Raw genomic sequence first — 16,564 nt, forward strand, 5'->3', positions numbered from 1 at the left:
GCAACTTTGCAAGGCTCTAAGCAACTCAGTGAGACTCTCTCTCTAAATAAAATACAAAAAAGGACTTGGAATGTGGCCCAGTGAGTAAGTGACTCTGGGTTCAATCCCCAGTATTAAACACACACACACACACACACACACACACACACACACACACACACACTCTCAGAATGTGCCTCTATGTTCCTAGACAATGGAACCCCACAAACAGGCTGGCTAACCACATAGAAAAATATAGATTGCCCTTTAGAAAACGTGGGCCAAACATGACTTTCCATGTACCTTGGACTCATAAGCAATCCACCCCTCTCATCACTCATTTTCTACTCTAGCATCCATATCTGCCCATGAGAGTTCACTCAGTGATCATTCATGGAGAAAGTGGTCACTGTGTGCCTGGGTCTGTGACAGATTATCAAGAGTACAGATGATCTTTGTCCATAAGGAACTCTCAATATAATGGGGACACAGATATTTGTTAGACTGTAAACTTTATGACATCAGATTGATTTGGTTCACCATTATGCCTTGAATAGTATACCAAATAAACACTTGTATGTATATGTACGTACACACGCACATACACACACAAATACACATCGACTGCTGTATAGTACAAATGGCATGATAGAAGTCTAAATCAAGTGCTGTGAAAGAAGCCTAAGAGGGAACAATTAATCCTTTCCAGCAGGAGGGGAGAGAGACAGCTTCACAGCAGAAGCAGAAATGGAGCAGGGTCTGAGGGCATGAGTCAGTCTTCCAGGCAGAGAAGGGCAGTGTGAGAAGGTTGTAGTGGCAGATGGATGGAGCAGGTGCCCAGAGGCGTGGATGTGCAGGCGGCTCAGAGAATCAGGTTCTGGAGAGGGACCGGAGAGTGTGGCTGGCGTGTAAGCATGGGCCAAGAAAAAGCGTAGGGCTGCAGAGGAAACTGAGGTCCTTCAAACTGTGGAGGGCCCGAATGCCATGCTAAGGAATTTTGATATTTAGATATTAGGCAAAAGGGAAGAAGCTCCCTAATTAAGGGAGTAGTAGGACCCTCCTAGATAGGGTAGATTGGTTTGGGGCAGCTGACTTTGTCCAGGGAGATTTTGAGGACTGAACCAGGCAGTAATGAAGAGTGGAAAGCCAGGGACAGGAAGGGGACAAGAAGCTTCTGTGAATGCAAAATTAGTAGCCAGGCTTGACAGCCACTTAGGGTGGCCAGGGTGAAGCAGCAGAAAGACAGCTTCTGTGTGACTGGGGATATTAATAACCAGGAAAAGGAAAAAAGAACAGAGTCTGTGTGGGTATACCCCACGTCCACAGAAGGCCCAGTAGACTATGGGGAGCCCAGTATAAAGGCACTTTTTACCCCTCTAGCAGGATCCACTTGAGCAAAGAGAATTTCTAGCAGAGCTGTACAGTAGAAAGCCCTCCAGGTAGTGGGAACACGGACATACACTGAGAAAACTGTCTGCAGGTAAAGAGCAGTGCTCAGAAGCCTCGAGCACCTGGTCCTCCCAGGTGCATAGTTAGGGAGGTCAGTTGCCAGGGTGAGCTGGGAAAGTCCTGCAGGCCAACCCAACTGACACCTCCTGGGCACAGCAGATTAGAGGACAGAACAGCCTGGCCTGTTGGTGATGTCTGTTTTGCTGGTTAAAGGAGTGATATGCTCAAAGGCAAACCACTAAAGGAGGCTGCATGTCAACCAGGGGACACTAGGTGACCAGGAGATTCCACTCAGCTGGAAATTTGCAGTTAACAGTCAGTGAGGGAGGTCCTCCTGGCCTCAGGTCACCTGGGGTTATTTGCTTGGGAGCCATGGTGTCCCTGTCACTGTAGTATCTTCATGGTGTCTGGAACTGACTGCTCCCTGGAGCCTCACATTTACAGAAGGCTGAGTCTGGGCACCTGTGGTTCTTTCTATTTCCCTGTCACTGGTCTAATAAGAGGTCAGTTGGCCTGCTAGGCCCCAGGGAAAAGGCTGGTCTCAGTCCAGCCAGGATCATGTTGCAGCTGAGGAGGCAGGTGAGGACAGAGCTGGCTCAGTGGTTCCCTTGCTATGCCTGCTGTGCAGGTCTTACAGATGGTGGTCTCTGGAAAATGCCCAGAAATGAAAATGAACCTGTTTCCAGGAATCCCTGACAAGTGTGGTGAACATGGCAGAGCTTTCTGGGCACAGACCTCCCCCACTTTGCTGCTCTCCTAATCTTGGCAATCTCCAGGTGACAGGGGCACAATACAGTCAAGGTGTGCCCAGTGCCTGTATACCCACTTCAGCAAAGCAAACCCCTCTTTGCCTCTAAACCAGACCTGGCCTGCAAATTAGCCCCCACCTCTTCTCCATGCAGAATCCTTCTTTTCACAAGCTGCTGTTATCAGTGGGTTGCAGTTTATGGATGCTATTTCCTTCTCCCTGCGCTATCACACACACACACACACACACACACACACACACACACACACACACACACACAACCCCCAGAGACCAAGCATAAGGTGTTCAGCCCACAGGAAGCTGGACTCAGGAGCACAGATCGGGGATATGAAGTGAGGACCATGTGGTAGTGTCACAAGGAAGACCACAACCAGGTGGTTTCCTGTCAATACTTGGTCCTTCGGCTCTTGGGGACTGACACCAACCATAAGGGAGGCAGCAACTGGCTGAGGTGAGACAAGATAGTCTGAGGCCCAAGGAGACAACCAGGTCATGCGGGACTAAGCCTGTGAGACTGGCTTTATTGACATTGTGTCCAGGGCCTGTGGTCCAGGCCTGTGTAGGCCTGAGCCCAGAGCACACTCGCTCACATTTCCAAACAAGGCTACTGAGTTTCTGAGTTGTCCCAAAGCCGTTATGCCTACCTAGGTCTCAGAAAGGATCTTCTTGGGCAAGAGGGACAAGTGCTGACAGAAACCCACGGCATTCTAAAGAGCGACCTGCAATTGCTCAAGAGAGCTCATGACTAATGTCCCAGGTAAGAGTTTGACTGCTTATTACTCAGCTACTGTCATGGGGAGCCGGAATCTCTCAGGGAGAGAAAAGTGCTTGGTAATCACTCTATCTGGTACCCACCACGATCCCCTCTGCACAGAGAAGTCTCGGAACCCAGTTCTCAGGAGACACACCTTAGCAGCACAGGGGATGTGACTCATCTGGTCATAAGACGCCCAGGGCCACAAAGGCAGGTTAGACACCTTAAACCTGACTTTTCAGTCTATTTTTAAGCATTCTCAGAGCTATACAAGTCCTGAGGGAAATGTTGAGCAGGTTCTACACCAGGTACTACCTAATGGGACACAGACCTCTCAGTGGGATCCCAAGACGATTTGGTCAAGAGCATTATATAACCCCCTTGCTCATTCTGCCCCAGCTCAAATCTCTCACCCTTCACTGTGAAGTCTGTCCTGATGTCCCCAGTTGAACATACCAATGTCAAATCTGCCCCTAGAGCACAGGGTTCAATCTGCTATGACAGTACCCTTGCACTGAATTCCAGAAGGCTCTGTGTGTGCACCTGTTACCCACTTAACAGAAGCTGAGTCTTACTCCTTCCTACATCCAGCTCCATCTTGGCAGAAGGGGCTGGCCAAAGAAATCAATGTAAGGCTTTCAGATGGATATACCAGTGGAGCAACCCTGGCTGATTTCTGACCATTTCTTATTTGTGGGGGAAGGAAGTTCCATAAAACTGGGCCCCTTGTTCTAAAGTAATTAAACTTATGAAAAGCCAAGTGTTTTGCCCCTCTGTAATAGATTCCAGAGAGAAAATAAGAAACCTGAAGTGGGAGCTCAAATTCTTCTCTTTAGTGAAGCAGGAGAAAAGAAACTAATTTAGGAGGAGCAATCGTAGGGCAAAGAAGACCAAGTAGAAACCCTTCCCTCGGCTGGCTTGCATCCAAATGGAGGAGTCAAACAAGAGAAGCATGAATCAAACAAATCCAAAGGTTATTGAGCCATGTACAGCCATGGTCAGCTTCCATACTAAAGGTAAATCATACCTTTATTGGGGTGGGGGAAGAAAAAAAAAGAATTACCTTATGACTCTTGACTTAATTTAAAATGTGCAGAGGTCAGTTTTTGGCTTAGGAGTTCCTCAACCTTGTATGCCAACATATAACTCAGCAGCCGAACTTAACAAGGCTGCACAATGAAGATTACAAGTTCATACAGGGTAGAGGCTCAGATCCTAAAATGCCAAAAACACAATTACGGACTCACCAGTCATTAGCTCACTGAGCACTGGTATTTAATAGCTAAAGCTTTTGTCATGCAAGCAAAGAAGGGTAGACAGGGTTATTTTATCCTCTCTGCTTGCCTGAAAGGTACATTGTTCTTGCTGGGTAATCAGGGTTACTTAAAATGCCCACAGTAGTTTCAGAGAGAATTCCCAAGTGGTTGAAGACAAAGAAGATTCAGAAGTTGGATTTATTTTGTTTCCATCCTGAGCTATCCTGAGAGTAATAAAACAGAAAGGAATGAGTCTTTCTCCTTAGATCACTAGAATCAGTTACTCCTCTAAAAGAAATAAAGGAAATGAGTTGTGAGTTGGATTCTTGAATAATGAGTCTGGGAGGCTATTCACAGTAACCATTTTGAATGCACTTTTTGACTTTTTATTGTGGAAAATTTCAAGCATGGACAAAAGTATAGAGAAGAATATAACAACTCCTGGCCTGATGACACGGTATCAGCAGCTGTCAGCACATGCCCAATCTTGTTTCATCTGTACGTCTCCTTACTCCATTCCTCTCTGACCCATCTTTTTGCAGATTATTTTAAAGCAAATCCAAGATAGGAAATCATCTCAACTATATTTTACTATCTGAAACTAAAAGATATTCTTTAATACAAGTTTCATACCACTTATCATAAAATACACAGTTGGTATACAATTATTAGTGTACTGTTAAAATTTGCTGTTCATATGGTGTGTGTGTGTCCAGAGAACCTGAAAAGAAAAAGTTGTTGTGGATAATAAAAAGTGCGTGAATAGTAGCTACCATTTGTTAAATGTTCACCTAATGCTAAATGCTTTATCCATACCATTCTGTTTTATCCTTTGAAGTGGGCTCTACCCCGAGATTGTAAAGTCAGGGGTAAAGTCAGGATTTGAACTCACTTCTGCTCATCTCCATGGCCTAGGCCTGTGACCTACTATACCAGGCCCACTCTCTTCTATGTGGTGGTGTTTCCTAGGAGGACTTCACTCATTGAAATAAGAACCATTTGAGATATCAATAAATATCACTATGATGATATATAATGGGAGGGTGGGGATGAGAGAAGAATGGAGGAAACTTGGATTACGTAGAGGAAAATGAGAAGGGGGGGCAGAGGTATGGAAGAAGGTGGAATGAGACAGACATCATTACCCTATGTCCATGTATGATTACACAAATGGTATGAACCTACATCATGCATAACCATAGAAACAAAAAGTTGTACCCCATTTATGTACAATGACTCAAAATACAGCCTGTAAAAATAAAAAATAAATTTTAAAAAATCACTATGAAAAGCATAATTAGAATCCTGCAAAACAAACAAACATTGGTTTGTGCATAGTGAAGGAGTTCAATTGACTTTATGCAAATCTTGAAGGTTCAGCAGTAGGGGAGTGTGAAGCAAATATTTCTCTAGTGGTCAAATATTCAGAGATACTTTACAATTCTCTTCTAAGGATGAGAGGTTGGCATGTGAATAAGTGTTAAGAGGTGTCATTTGTCAAGAGAATGAATCTGGATTCCAATCTTAATCTCAAAACAAACTTAGGGTTAGCTTGTGTTTTGATTGTCTGACTTTATATCTGAAAAATTTTAAAGCAAGATGTTCTATTAAATTGGTAAAAGAATTTTGAAAAATTATTGAAAGAGCCAAAGCCTAAAATTTGGTTTCACCATGTACTGGGGAGTAGTGCCATTTATGTATCATGTTTACAAGGTACTCAATCCTTTGCCCACCCAGTAAATCTCTAAGTAGTGTCCGCGAGCCAGGCAACATTCAGGGGATTCTGGATACAGTGATAAGGAGAGGGAGTCCATTCCCACCCTCAAGGAGGTTAATGTCTGGTTGTCAAGGAAGATAATCAGATAGTCACACAACTAAATTTCCAATTATGAACAAACACATTGAAGAAAAAATGTGGGAGTATACAAAAAGAGGACCTGACCTGGCACTGAGGGAAGAGTTCCCAGGGAAGTGACACTTGAGCTGAATTGTGACTATTAACCAAGTGAGGGTGAGGAAGAAAACTCGAGGTGAAGGGAACCGAGTGAGGGGTGTTTTGTATAGTCAAGAATAGTGGAATGACTATAGTCCTGGAAAGTGGGGTGCAGACGGCAAGAAGGAAGCAGGAGGTAGCCAGAGCGAGACGAGACAGGGGCCAAAAGGAATTTCAATCTCCAGCCTTATAGAGAAAAAGGATAGCACTTGGTCTGTGACTCTATAAATCCCCAGCTTCAACATGAGAATGGATTAGAGGGGTTGAGAGGGAACCAAAGCAGATCAGTTGGGCAACTACTGGAGTGTCCAACAAATCAATAATGGTGGCCCTGGGGGCAATCAGGTAAAGAGAACCAGATGGATAGAGAATAACTAGGAGGGAAAAGAAATGGGATGCAGAAGTGGAAAGATGCAGAGCAGAAAGGGAAGATGTCAGGTTGTGGCTCCCAGATATTTTTTTTTTTTTTTTTGACATTTGAACTAGTTTTCAGAAATGCAAATGGAGGTATTTAATGGATAGCTGAGTAAACCCAGCTGAAAGTCAGAGGGAAGGCTGGGTTGGAGATATAAATTTAAGAGTTATTTCCTGCATGTGGATGAGTTCACCTGGGGAAATGGAATGAATGAGAAGGAGAGGAGCTGAGCTTGGGCCTGGGGAAGAGCTTACTGAGCAGGCCTCTGGTCTCTTTTAGTCTGAGACCATAAGCACTAGTGATAAATTATACCAAGTGCAGGGAGGAGAGCTGGGGGCTCAGGAAACTGGGGCCCAACTCTCTGCCTTCCTGTGGACCATGTGTAGTCATGCCAAGGTTTCAGAGAACTAGCAAACATCAACCTTGTACCTTCACAATGGCCCAATGGATTCTAGGTTAAGCTTCCAATTGCTACATGATGCAATGCTCTTGTGAGTGTAAGTCTACATATTTTATTTTACAAAGACATTTGTCGCTATATCATACAAATAACAAAATTTGAAAACACACTACATTAATAGTGGAATGGCTAAATAAACTATGGTATTTCTATGGCAGAATTTTATGAAAGCTGCCAACATTTTATAAAAGACTAAAAACACATGGAAGTGTTTATAACAGGATATTTATGTCTTTTGAAAATGATTCTCAGTTTTAAAAGTAGTATTTTAATTTTAAAATTCAAACAAACATTCTTGAAAAAATTATGGGGAAAATGATGATGGGTTCATATTCTTCCTATCTTTTCTTTTCACAGGTTGTGAAGTTACCTGTTCTTTTCCCTTAGTGAATGTCTTGGACATATTTATACATCTTACAGATCTGCCTCATTCTCTGTAATGGTTATATACAATTTCATTATAAAGATACACCATAATCTAACTCGTGCATTCTCCAAGAACATTTAGATTGTTTTTCATTTTCTGCAACTTCAAACAATGAAGTAATGAAGACTATTTGCATACCTGTGGGAGTTTTTTATTTAGAATAAATTTTCATATGTGGAAATGCCATGTCAAAAGCACAACTGTTTATAGATTTAATGACCATCTGGGTTGTTTTCTTGCCTATTCACATTTTACCCAATTCAAAACTTGATTCTTTTAAGAAGCTCATTACATATTAGAGACAACAATAATTTGGTTATACTGACCAAACCAATATTAAATATTATTGCCCAGTTGATTTTAAGTTTTGTTTGTGGTTACTTACATATTTTTATGAGTCAAATCTATGAGTCTTTTAGCTCTTGGGGTTTGTGATTTATTTGTAGGCTGATACAGATGTAAATGAAAGAACAAAATACAAACTTGCATTTTCAATATTTTAAAAATTATGTTACAATTATAGGGTAAGGACATAAAGGGAAGGAAGAAAGGAGGGGAAAAGGAGAGAAGAGAGAAAACAAAAAGGTTAAAAATCCATTTCTAAATGATAGATTTATGAGCAATTTTTATTTTGTATTTTCTATATTTCCTATAGGAATCAGATATTACTTTGATAACACAAGTCATTAAAATATATGTTTATATATACTGGTTTTAATTCTTTTTTTTCTCTGCCAAGAGGATACATAGAAGGAGAGATGCCCCACTGATAGCAATGATAAAGATTTCAAGGGTATGTTGAAAAAAAAATCTTACTTGGAGAACTTGCACATGTGTAGATTCTGAATTGTGAACCTGTTGCCACAAACTCCTTTTCCAACCACTGAAATGACCTGGTGTCTACTATATACATACTTGTCATGGGTGGCTTTTAGGTTTTCAGTAGTCCACTATGTGTCCCTGAAGTCTGGACCAACTTAATTGAGAAAATGGGCCCTTGTTGAAAGGAGAAATACTCCTAAATGTTAAATGAGATCTCCATTCCATTTCTCTTTATGAAGTGACACATTCTCTGGTGATTTTAAGGCCTGATCTCTTAGAACAGCTGCTCAACAACAAGTGTATGAGACAGGAACATTATTCTTATGATGTTGAATGCAAAATTAGTCATTTTGTAATGAATGAAGAAATTGGTAATTTCCCACCCAGTTCTGAGACTCTTTCTATCCTATCCCCTCACACCTCTTTCTAACAGCTGCCTGGCATGGGAAATGATAAAAATGGCTTCTGTTATGACATCCCCTTTAAAACATGGCCAGGGACTCACGCTAATCCCTGCAGACCAGGGGTTGGTCTCCATCCCTGGAGCTGTGGGTGTTCAATGCTCTTGTGCAGGCAGCATTCCCACCTCCACTGCTGTGTATACAGGGAACAACTTAAACTTGAGCAAAGGGTCCAGGAGATTTCCCCTCACCTTGTCTCAAGGTAACAAAACAAAAAACATTGACTGACTCTCTGGACCAATGCAGAAGGAAATGAGTTTCATGAACATTTACAGTGCACAGGCCATGCACCTCCTTAGGACTGTCAAATAAATGAGCCGTTGGGCTGGCACTTGAGAGTTATATTTTATTTGTTTGTATCATGCCACATCCCTTGCCACCCACCTCCAATAGGGGGGCTGAAATTCCCTGGCCAAAGCAGCACAAATTTATTTAGTAGCTCTTTATAGTACTTGTATTTTGCACTTGCCAAGAAAGTCTCTCTCACCAGCTCTGCTTGCCAAAATGCTTCTGACATGACACCTGGCAGCCTCTGGGTTGCAGATACCCTCACAGAGAAAGCTGCAAGGCAGGACAGAGGGCTTTCAACAAAGACATCGGATGTCTTTGTCAGGCCCTTGGTGGCTGGGGGCCCTGATCACTAGGCCTCTCTCAGACAACACAGATAGGTACAGTACACTTGGATTTGCTAGTCCAGGGGCGATAAAGTGATTAACAGGCTCAACTCCTCAGGCTCCCCAGCCAGAGATCTAAGAGCAACTGACCCACAGGAAACCACCCACGTAGGCGGCTTTGCTTCCTTCAACAAAGAGAGGTTCTCTTATAGTCAGTTTCTCAAGGGTAAGAGCACAGGCAGGATCAAAGAGCCATGGTGGGGTGCTGGGGTCCTGGTTCAGTGGTAGAGCACTTGCCTAGCATGTGTGAGGCACTGGGTTCAAATCTCAGTCCCACATATAAAAAAATGAATAAAATAAAGGTCTATTAACAGTTTTTTTTTTTTTTTTTTTTTTTTTTTTTTTTAAAGAGAGCCATGAGGGATTCTGAGAGCTTGCAAGCTAAGGACAGGATAACCTTCTTACTGGCTGGCTGCTCACAGGGCAGGTACAAGAAGATGATGGAAAGAATAATTTCCATTGGAGTGGAATTGGAACTTGGTTCCCTATTTAGCAATAAAATCAATCTCTCCCCAACTCCCCTGCTTTTTGATAGTATTAGAGATTCCACCCAGGACTCCAAGCATGCTAGTCAAGTGCTCTATCACTGATCGATGCCCTTAACACCTTTAAAGAAAAAAGTCTTATGTTTTAAAAATAAGATCTCCCAGGCTGGCAGCAAACCTGTGATCCTCCTGCCTCAGTCTCCCAAGTATCTAGGATTACAGGCATGAGCCACCATGCCCTGCTCTCAATAAGATCATTACCACAATCAGGGTTACTGTGGAGTGGGGATGGGCAGGCCAGATGGAGAAGATGGATCCCACCAGGTTTGTGGTAGAATCCACACATGGCACCAGTACTGACGAACGGATTCATGGAGTGAACCCTATTAAACACTGGAAGGCATGCAGCTCTAGGTAAATGCTGGCCATTTATCACATTAACATTGTTATTGTTAAGTGGATAAATGCTGTGGCTCTCCTCCACAGAGAGCTAAGATGCACAATTGGGCTGTCAATACAAATACACAGAGAGGATGTGTAGGATGAACTGGTCCAGAGAGCTAATGCACAATGTGAAGATTGTAGTTAATAATAGGGGCTTTTGCTAAATTGGGTCTTAGCTGCTCTGGTCAAAAATAGGAACCATGTGAGATGATAGATAAGTGAATTTGCTTTACTATGGTAACCATTTTACTGTCTGTATGTATCCCATAACATCATGCTGTAAATCTCAAATATACCCAATAACATTTGTTTAAAAAATACATGAAATGAAGGGTAATGAGACATCTTGGCCTGCCGACCCGTGGCTGGTTTCTTCTAAAGGAAACCAGTTGGGGTGGGGTGGCTGCTTCTGGCTATAGGGGCACAGACCCCGTGAGCACTGAGGCTGGTTCCCTGAACACATTTGGTTGACTGGAAATAGTAGTGTCCTTGCTTTGCCAAGATTGGAACTTCCCTTTGGCTTGGAAAAAAGAAGCAGGGTTAAGCTGCAGCCATTTGCTGTCCAGACACGTGGCCTTGTATAGCGTGAAAAGGGGTGAGTACAGTTGCGAGGGGGTGATAAGGAATGCTTTACAACAGGAAGGAGGAGAGTTTATAGGACCAAGCTCCAGAGAGGATGTGCAGGCTGTTTTTGGCGATGAGCTAAACACAAACCTTTGCCAGCATTAGTAATGCCTTATGCAACATTGGGAAGCAGGGGAGGTGGCCTTCCGAACTGAAAGAGGACTCTGGCCACTTCAGCAGGTCTCATCTGGTTACCTGTTATCCCCATCAGAGATTAAACCTGAGCCAGCTAAACAGAAATCCCTGAATAGCCCAAGAGGACACCTGTAGTTCAGAACCACTCCCAGGTCCTTGGAATGAAAAACGTACTTGCAGTTTAGCTCTGGATTATAGTTTGGTATTCTTTTGTTCTCTGTTTTGCTTTAAAAGTCTTGCTTACCCTAAATAGATTACAGACTGCAAGGTCAGGCCAGAAGTATTCCTCAGGTCATCTCCAGGACACTAATCACAGGCTGGACACCGGACAGCTACATACACCTGAGTTGCTTTTCAGAGAAATTGATTGATTTCCTACTAATGCTGGGCTCATAATCATAGCAAAATGTACAAAAGCCATTGAATTTTCTCCTAAGAAATTCCCTTTGGGAGAAATTCTCCTTTGGAAGAACATAATAATAACTTCCTGAGTAGTCACCCTGTACCCAGCACTTAGTTCTGCAACCAAAGAAAATAGTTTTCCCCAGTCATTTGGTTGTTCACTCCTTGAGTGTTTGAGTGATCAGGAGGGGACACCCTCTTAAGAATGTTTCCAATTTTGTCATAGTAGTCTTCTTAATAAAAGTAATCTTGTCAATGCGCAAGTGTAAGCTACTGTAACTTCCTAAAATCTTAAAAGGAAATGGAATTCACAAATCAGGGGAAATTTAATTTTTTAGCTTTTGTTTCATGTTTTTAGTTTAGAAAGCATTACCTGGTCTGTAAGCAAAAGTAGCAGATGAAGAGACTTTTTGAAAGAGGACTAAGTAAGGGCCTTCTTGACTAAAATGCTAGACTAATTTTTTATTGGCTTACAATAGGGGGATTCACTGTGACATATTCATACTGCACATAATTTGGTCAGTTTTGTTCCCCAGTACCTCCCTTTTCCTCTCCTCTTCTCTCTCCCTGGACCCCTTCCCCTACTCTATAGGTCTTCCTGCTATTTCATGGGATGCTCACTTCCTTTTTTCCTTTCTTCTCTCTAGCTTCTACATGTGAAAGAAAATATACAACTCTTGACTTGCTGAGCCTGGCTTATTTTACTTAGCATGATGTTCTCTAGTTCTGCCCATTTTCCTGCAAATTGCATGATTCTGTTCTTTTTAATAGCTGAGTAAAATTCCCCTCTGTGTGTGTGTGTGTGTGTGTGTGTGTATGTGTTGTATGCAGTGTATTGTCACATTTTATTTATCAACTCATCTATTGACAGGTACCTTGACAATTGTGAATTGTGCCGCTAAAAAACGTGGGTATGCATGTATCACTATAGTATGCTAACTTTAATTCTTTTGGATAAATACCAAGGAGAGTTATTTTAGATAGGTCATATGGTGGTTCCATTCCTAGTCTTTTGAGGAATCTCCATACTGATTTCCACAGCGGTTGTACTAATTTATAATCCCTCCAAAAGTGTGTAAGTGTCCCTTTTTCCCACATCCCCACCAGTACTAGACTAATCTTGACCCAATAAATAATGGCTATTTCAGTTTGGTTAATTTTCCCAGTACCTCAAGTTTCTCCATTAATATATCAAGGTTGCAAGATGATAGACCTTAATCTAAAAAGTCACCAACCCTGAATTTCATTCCATAAGAAACCTGCACAGCAACATTAGATATTTACATACATACTACAGATGAAACTAAAGACCTTTCACAAATATAAGGTTTAAAGTAGCAGTAATAATGGGATATATTTTATGTGTCCTGGGAACCAGGGTCCACAGTGATGACCTTATCTGCTAACAAAGCCAGAGTGACCAAATCTGGGGCAGAGTAAATCCATTTGCTTGGCCAAGAATAGATATACAACACAGTCAGACAGGCCAAGGGCACATTCTCAACCATGTTCATGTTTGTACAGAGTGAAAAAGCGCTCATTTACCTCCCTCACTCAGCTTCCTTACCCCTTCTGCAAGTGACCAGGGTGGGGGAGGTCACTCAACTGCTTTCATCTGTCTGACTTCAAGACACAATGCGGTGTGAAGTTAAAGGCATAAACTGCCAGAATTTGAGTCTTGGCTTTGCTATTTATTAGCTTTGTGACCTTTGGTAAGTTACTTAACCACATCATGCTTATTTCTTCATCAAGAAGTGTAAAAAAGGACAGTTCCTGTCCCTTAGGTATGATGAGTGATTTAATGTGAATTGCTTAGAATAGTGTCTGGAAAGCCATAAAGTGCTATAGATATCTTAGCCATCATTTCCTCATCGACATTTTCATTTCTTATGAAATTCTTATGATTTTCAGAAGAATCAAAATCGATAAATAGTACAAGCAAACTTTGTAAAATCTAGAGAACTACGGTAAGCTTTTGAGTTTGGGGCAGGTAGGCCTATTGTATTATTAAGTGATATTACTTCTCTCTGGGTCATAGAGCCAGGAGCCAATAGTGCCTGGGTCTGGCATCAGAGCAATGAGAAAAAAAAAAAAGCCCCAAAAAACAAAAAAACAAAAAACATCTCCAGAAATGGTTAAATCCCATCAGCCACAACACCTTTTTCTACTTCAGCCTTCTTTATTGAGGTCAAATTCTGAAACATTAAGATAAAGGAATTAAAATCTCTGGTATCAGCAACCCAGGTTGGTTCAGTGAGAAAATGTTGGTTTCAACTGAGGTTCGCCCAGTTCATCCTGACCTGTGAAATGACAGCTTGTGCACCACCAGTGACCTGTTCTTTTAAGTTGGAAGCAGGTGAGGGAGGTCACTGACTCAAGTTGCTGTTGCCAACACCACTATGGATGCAGAATTTTATTCCCATTTCTGGAGACTTTGAATTTTCAAGAAGTAAAACAAAACTTTTGGGAAGTAAAACATTCGCACTTCACAACATAATCATTTAAAATTTGGCAGTAGAGCCAGTCCTCATTTCCCACCTTCTCCTTGCCTAATTACTTGGGACATAAACCAACAGTGGATACTGGTTTGACACACTCAATGGCGTGATGAACCCCAGATCCTGCAAGGCCACTTGGGGAGATGCTGTTTTCGATCTGTTACTGTTACACACAGTGCTGTGATAAATGAGGCTATCTTTTGGATGTGTCCAAATCTTAATTTTTTTTATCATGTGTTATCCCAAATGAGCAATCAACTCCAGGTCTCGTGTTCATGTTTAAGAATTTCTATCAATGTCACTGCACAGGTATTTGCTTTTCTTTACCAGAGAAAGTCAACACAAGTTACAGGGATCCTGGGAGGAGGCAGGCAGAGAACATGAATTCCAAAATCCTCAAAATCCTGACTTGGGTTGTTAGCGTTTGATTCTTATTTTCCCAACTAAAATATGATCTCCCTTAATATCATGCTAAGTGAAGTAAGCAATCCCAAAAAACCAAAGGCCAAATGTTTTCTCTACTAAGTGGATGCTGATCCATAATGGGGGGTGCAGGGAGGAGAATGGAGGAACTTTGGATAGGGTGGTGGGGAGGGGAGGAGGTATGGGGGTGGGAGAGATGGCGGAATGACATGGATATTATTACTCTAAGTGGGTGTATGATTGCGTGAATGGTGTGACTCTGTATGGTGTATAGCCAGAGATATGAAAAGCTGTGAAAAAAATAAAAATATAAAATATGATCTCTCTGATGAGAGGTGCCTCATTATTTTTATTCCTCTGCATTTTAGGTTACCTGTGGTGCCTAAATAGTGTTTTCCACACAGGAGACCCCAATAAATGACTGTTGCTCTGAATAGCAACCCCCCTCTCTGACCATTGGGAATTGGTTTGGTCTGATACCCCAGAGAAGTTGGATCAGGAAGGAGGTGCAGGGAACTAATGGGAACATGGGTGGGCTCTGGCTTTCACTGGGACCCATGAACCACCTACCATTGCCTATCGGGGCCTTCTGCTTTGGGGATGGCCCAAGACCAGGGTAGCACCCCAGGAACTTCAGTTGCTCTGAATATACTCTGAAGTCTACCTTATTCCAGGCATTGATTCTTCAAGATTAGTCAAGAATCAAACCAATATCAAGACAGGCCAGAAAGGAAAATTTTCATTGCTTGGTGACTCCCGTTCAAGGTTGTCTTACAGGTGAGAACAACCTTTGTTGCTTTAAAAGAAGGGCATTAAAATTCCACCAACTGCCTCAACAGGATTAACATGGATTTAACTGGCTACTATAGGACACAGTGAATTCTTGGAGTGGCTGCTGTCATTAGACAGTGACTGACTGTGAGCAGAGGGCACAGAGGAGACAGCCAGGCTGGCTGAGTGCAGCTGGGCAGCAGGTTGGCATCTCTCTGCACACAAATCTTCTGACGGACACCGATCTTTCCCCCTTCTCAAAGGCAGCATGGGATCTGGTGGGGGCAATGAACAAACTGGAACTCTGTAGTTGTCTGGTACACTGTCCAGCAAATTAGTCAAAGGGCAAGAATACTTTGCCCTGAGCCAGAAAGCAAAATGTCTGACTTCAGCTTATCCACCTCTTTGACACTTGGTTTCTTCATCTATAAGAAGATAGGATGTGACCAGATGATAATCCCCTCCCCTCTTCTTAACAATAGACAATTACTCCTAATTATATTTACAATCAGATGTCTTCTCTCCACTGATCTGACATGGCTCACATTCAGCCTCATTTCCCATCTCTACTTCTCTCTTCTCTGTGCTGATGGTTTTCTGAAATACAATTCTGATCTTGTCTCCTGGATGTGTAGGACTATCGGTGGCTTCCATGAGGCCAATAGCAGACCACCATCAGCCTGGGCTTTCCCTCCAGCCTGTCTCCTTCCACACAACTCTCCAGCTTACTGTCAGATGCTAAACCTCCCATATGCCCCTCGACCCCTCCACGTGTCTTCCATGGGCTAGAACAGCACTACCCAAAGTGTGCTCCACAGACTGCTTCTTGTCTGCTATGGGCCTGCAGTGAGGAAAGTAGAAAAACGGAGTGTTCGTAAACATTTATAACCATATGACAGTAAAAATTTTACATCTGTTGAAATCTGTAAATGAAAATTTGGGCTTTGACTTATATGCCTTTTCAAATTTCATTTTCCCAATAATTTATTCTTATTCATTTTATAAAAGTATTGGTCCTAAGCAGATTGCAAAAAAAAAAAAAAAAAAAAATCACAACCATTGGGTCACCACTTCAGAGAGCTGGAGGAGCTCTGCCTTACGCCTTTCTTCTATTTCTTTCCTGGGCTGATGACTTCCATCTCCACTGAAGCTTCTCTGTCTCTGAAGCCTGCACCCTTCCTAAAACAGGCTGATGTTTCTGTGCTCCAATGCTATTTGGTGCATACTTCTAATGACAGCATTTATTGCACTGATTGTTCTTCCTGTGTTGATTTCAGCTCTCAACCAGGAAAAGGTGCCTGGCCAAAGTGCTAAGTGGTAATT

At 42.3% G+C, this 16,564-nt stretch overlaps 1 protein-coding gene across 1 annotated transcript in view; it reads right to left on the reverse strand.

Moving 5' to 3' along the window:
* PRKCH (protein kinase C eta) overlaps nucleotides 1-16,564 on the reverse strand; it is a 228,341-nt gene that overhangs the window by 30,904 nt on the left and 180,873 nt on the right. The gene's annotated exons all lie outside the window — the stretch shown is intronic.

This window comes from Sciurus vulgaris (assembly GCF_902686455.1).
Source record: "Sciurus vulgaris genome assembly, chromosome: 2".
In the NCBI taxonomy this organism is placed as follows: Eukaryota; Metazoa; Chordata; class Mammalia; order Rodentia; family Sciuridae; genus Sciurus; species Sciurus vulgaris.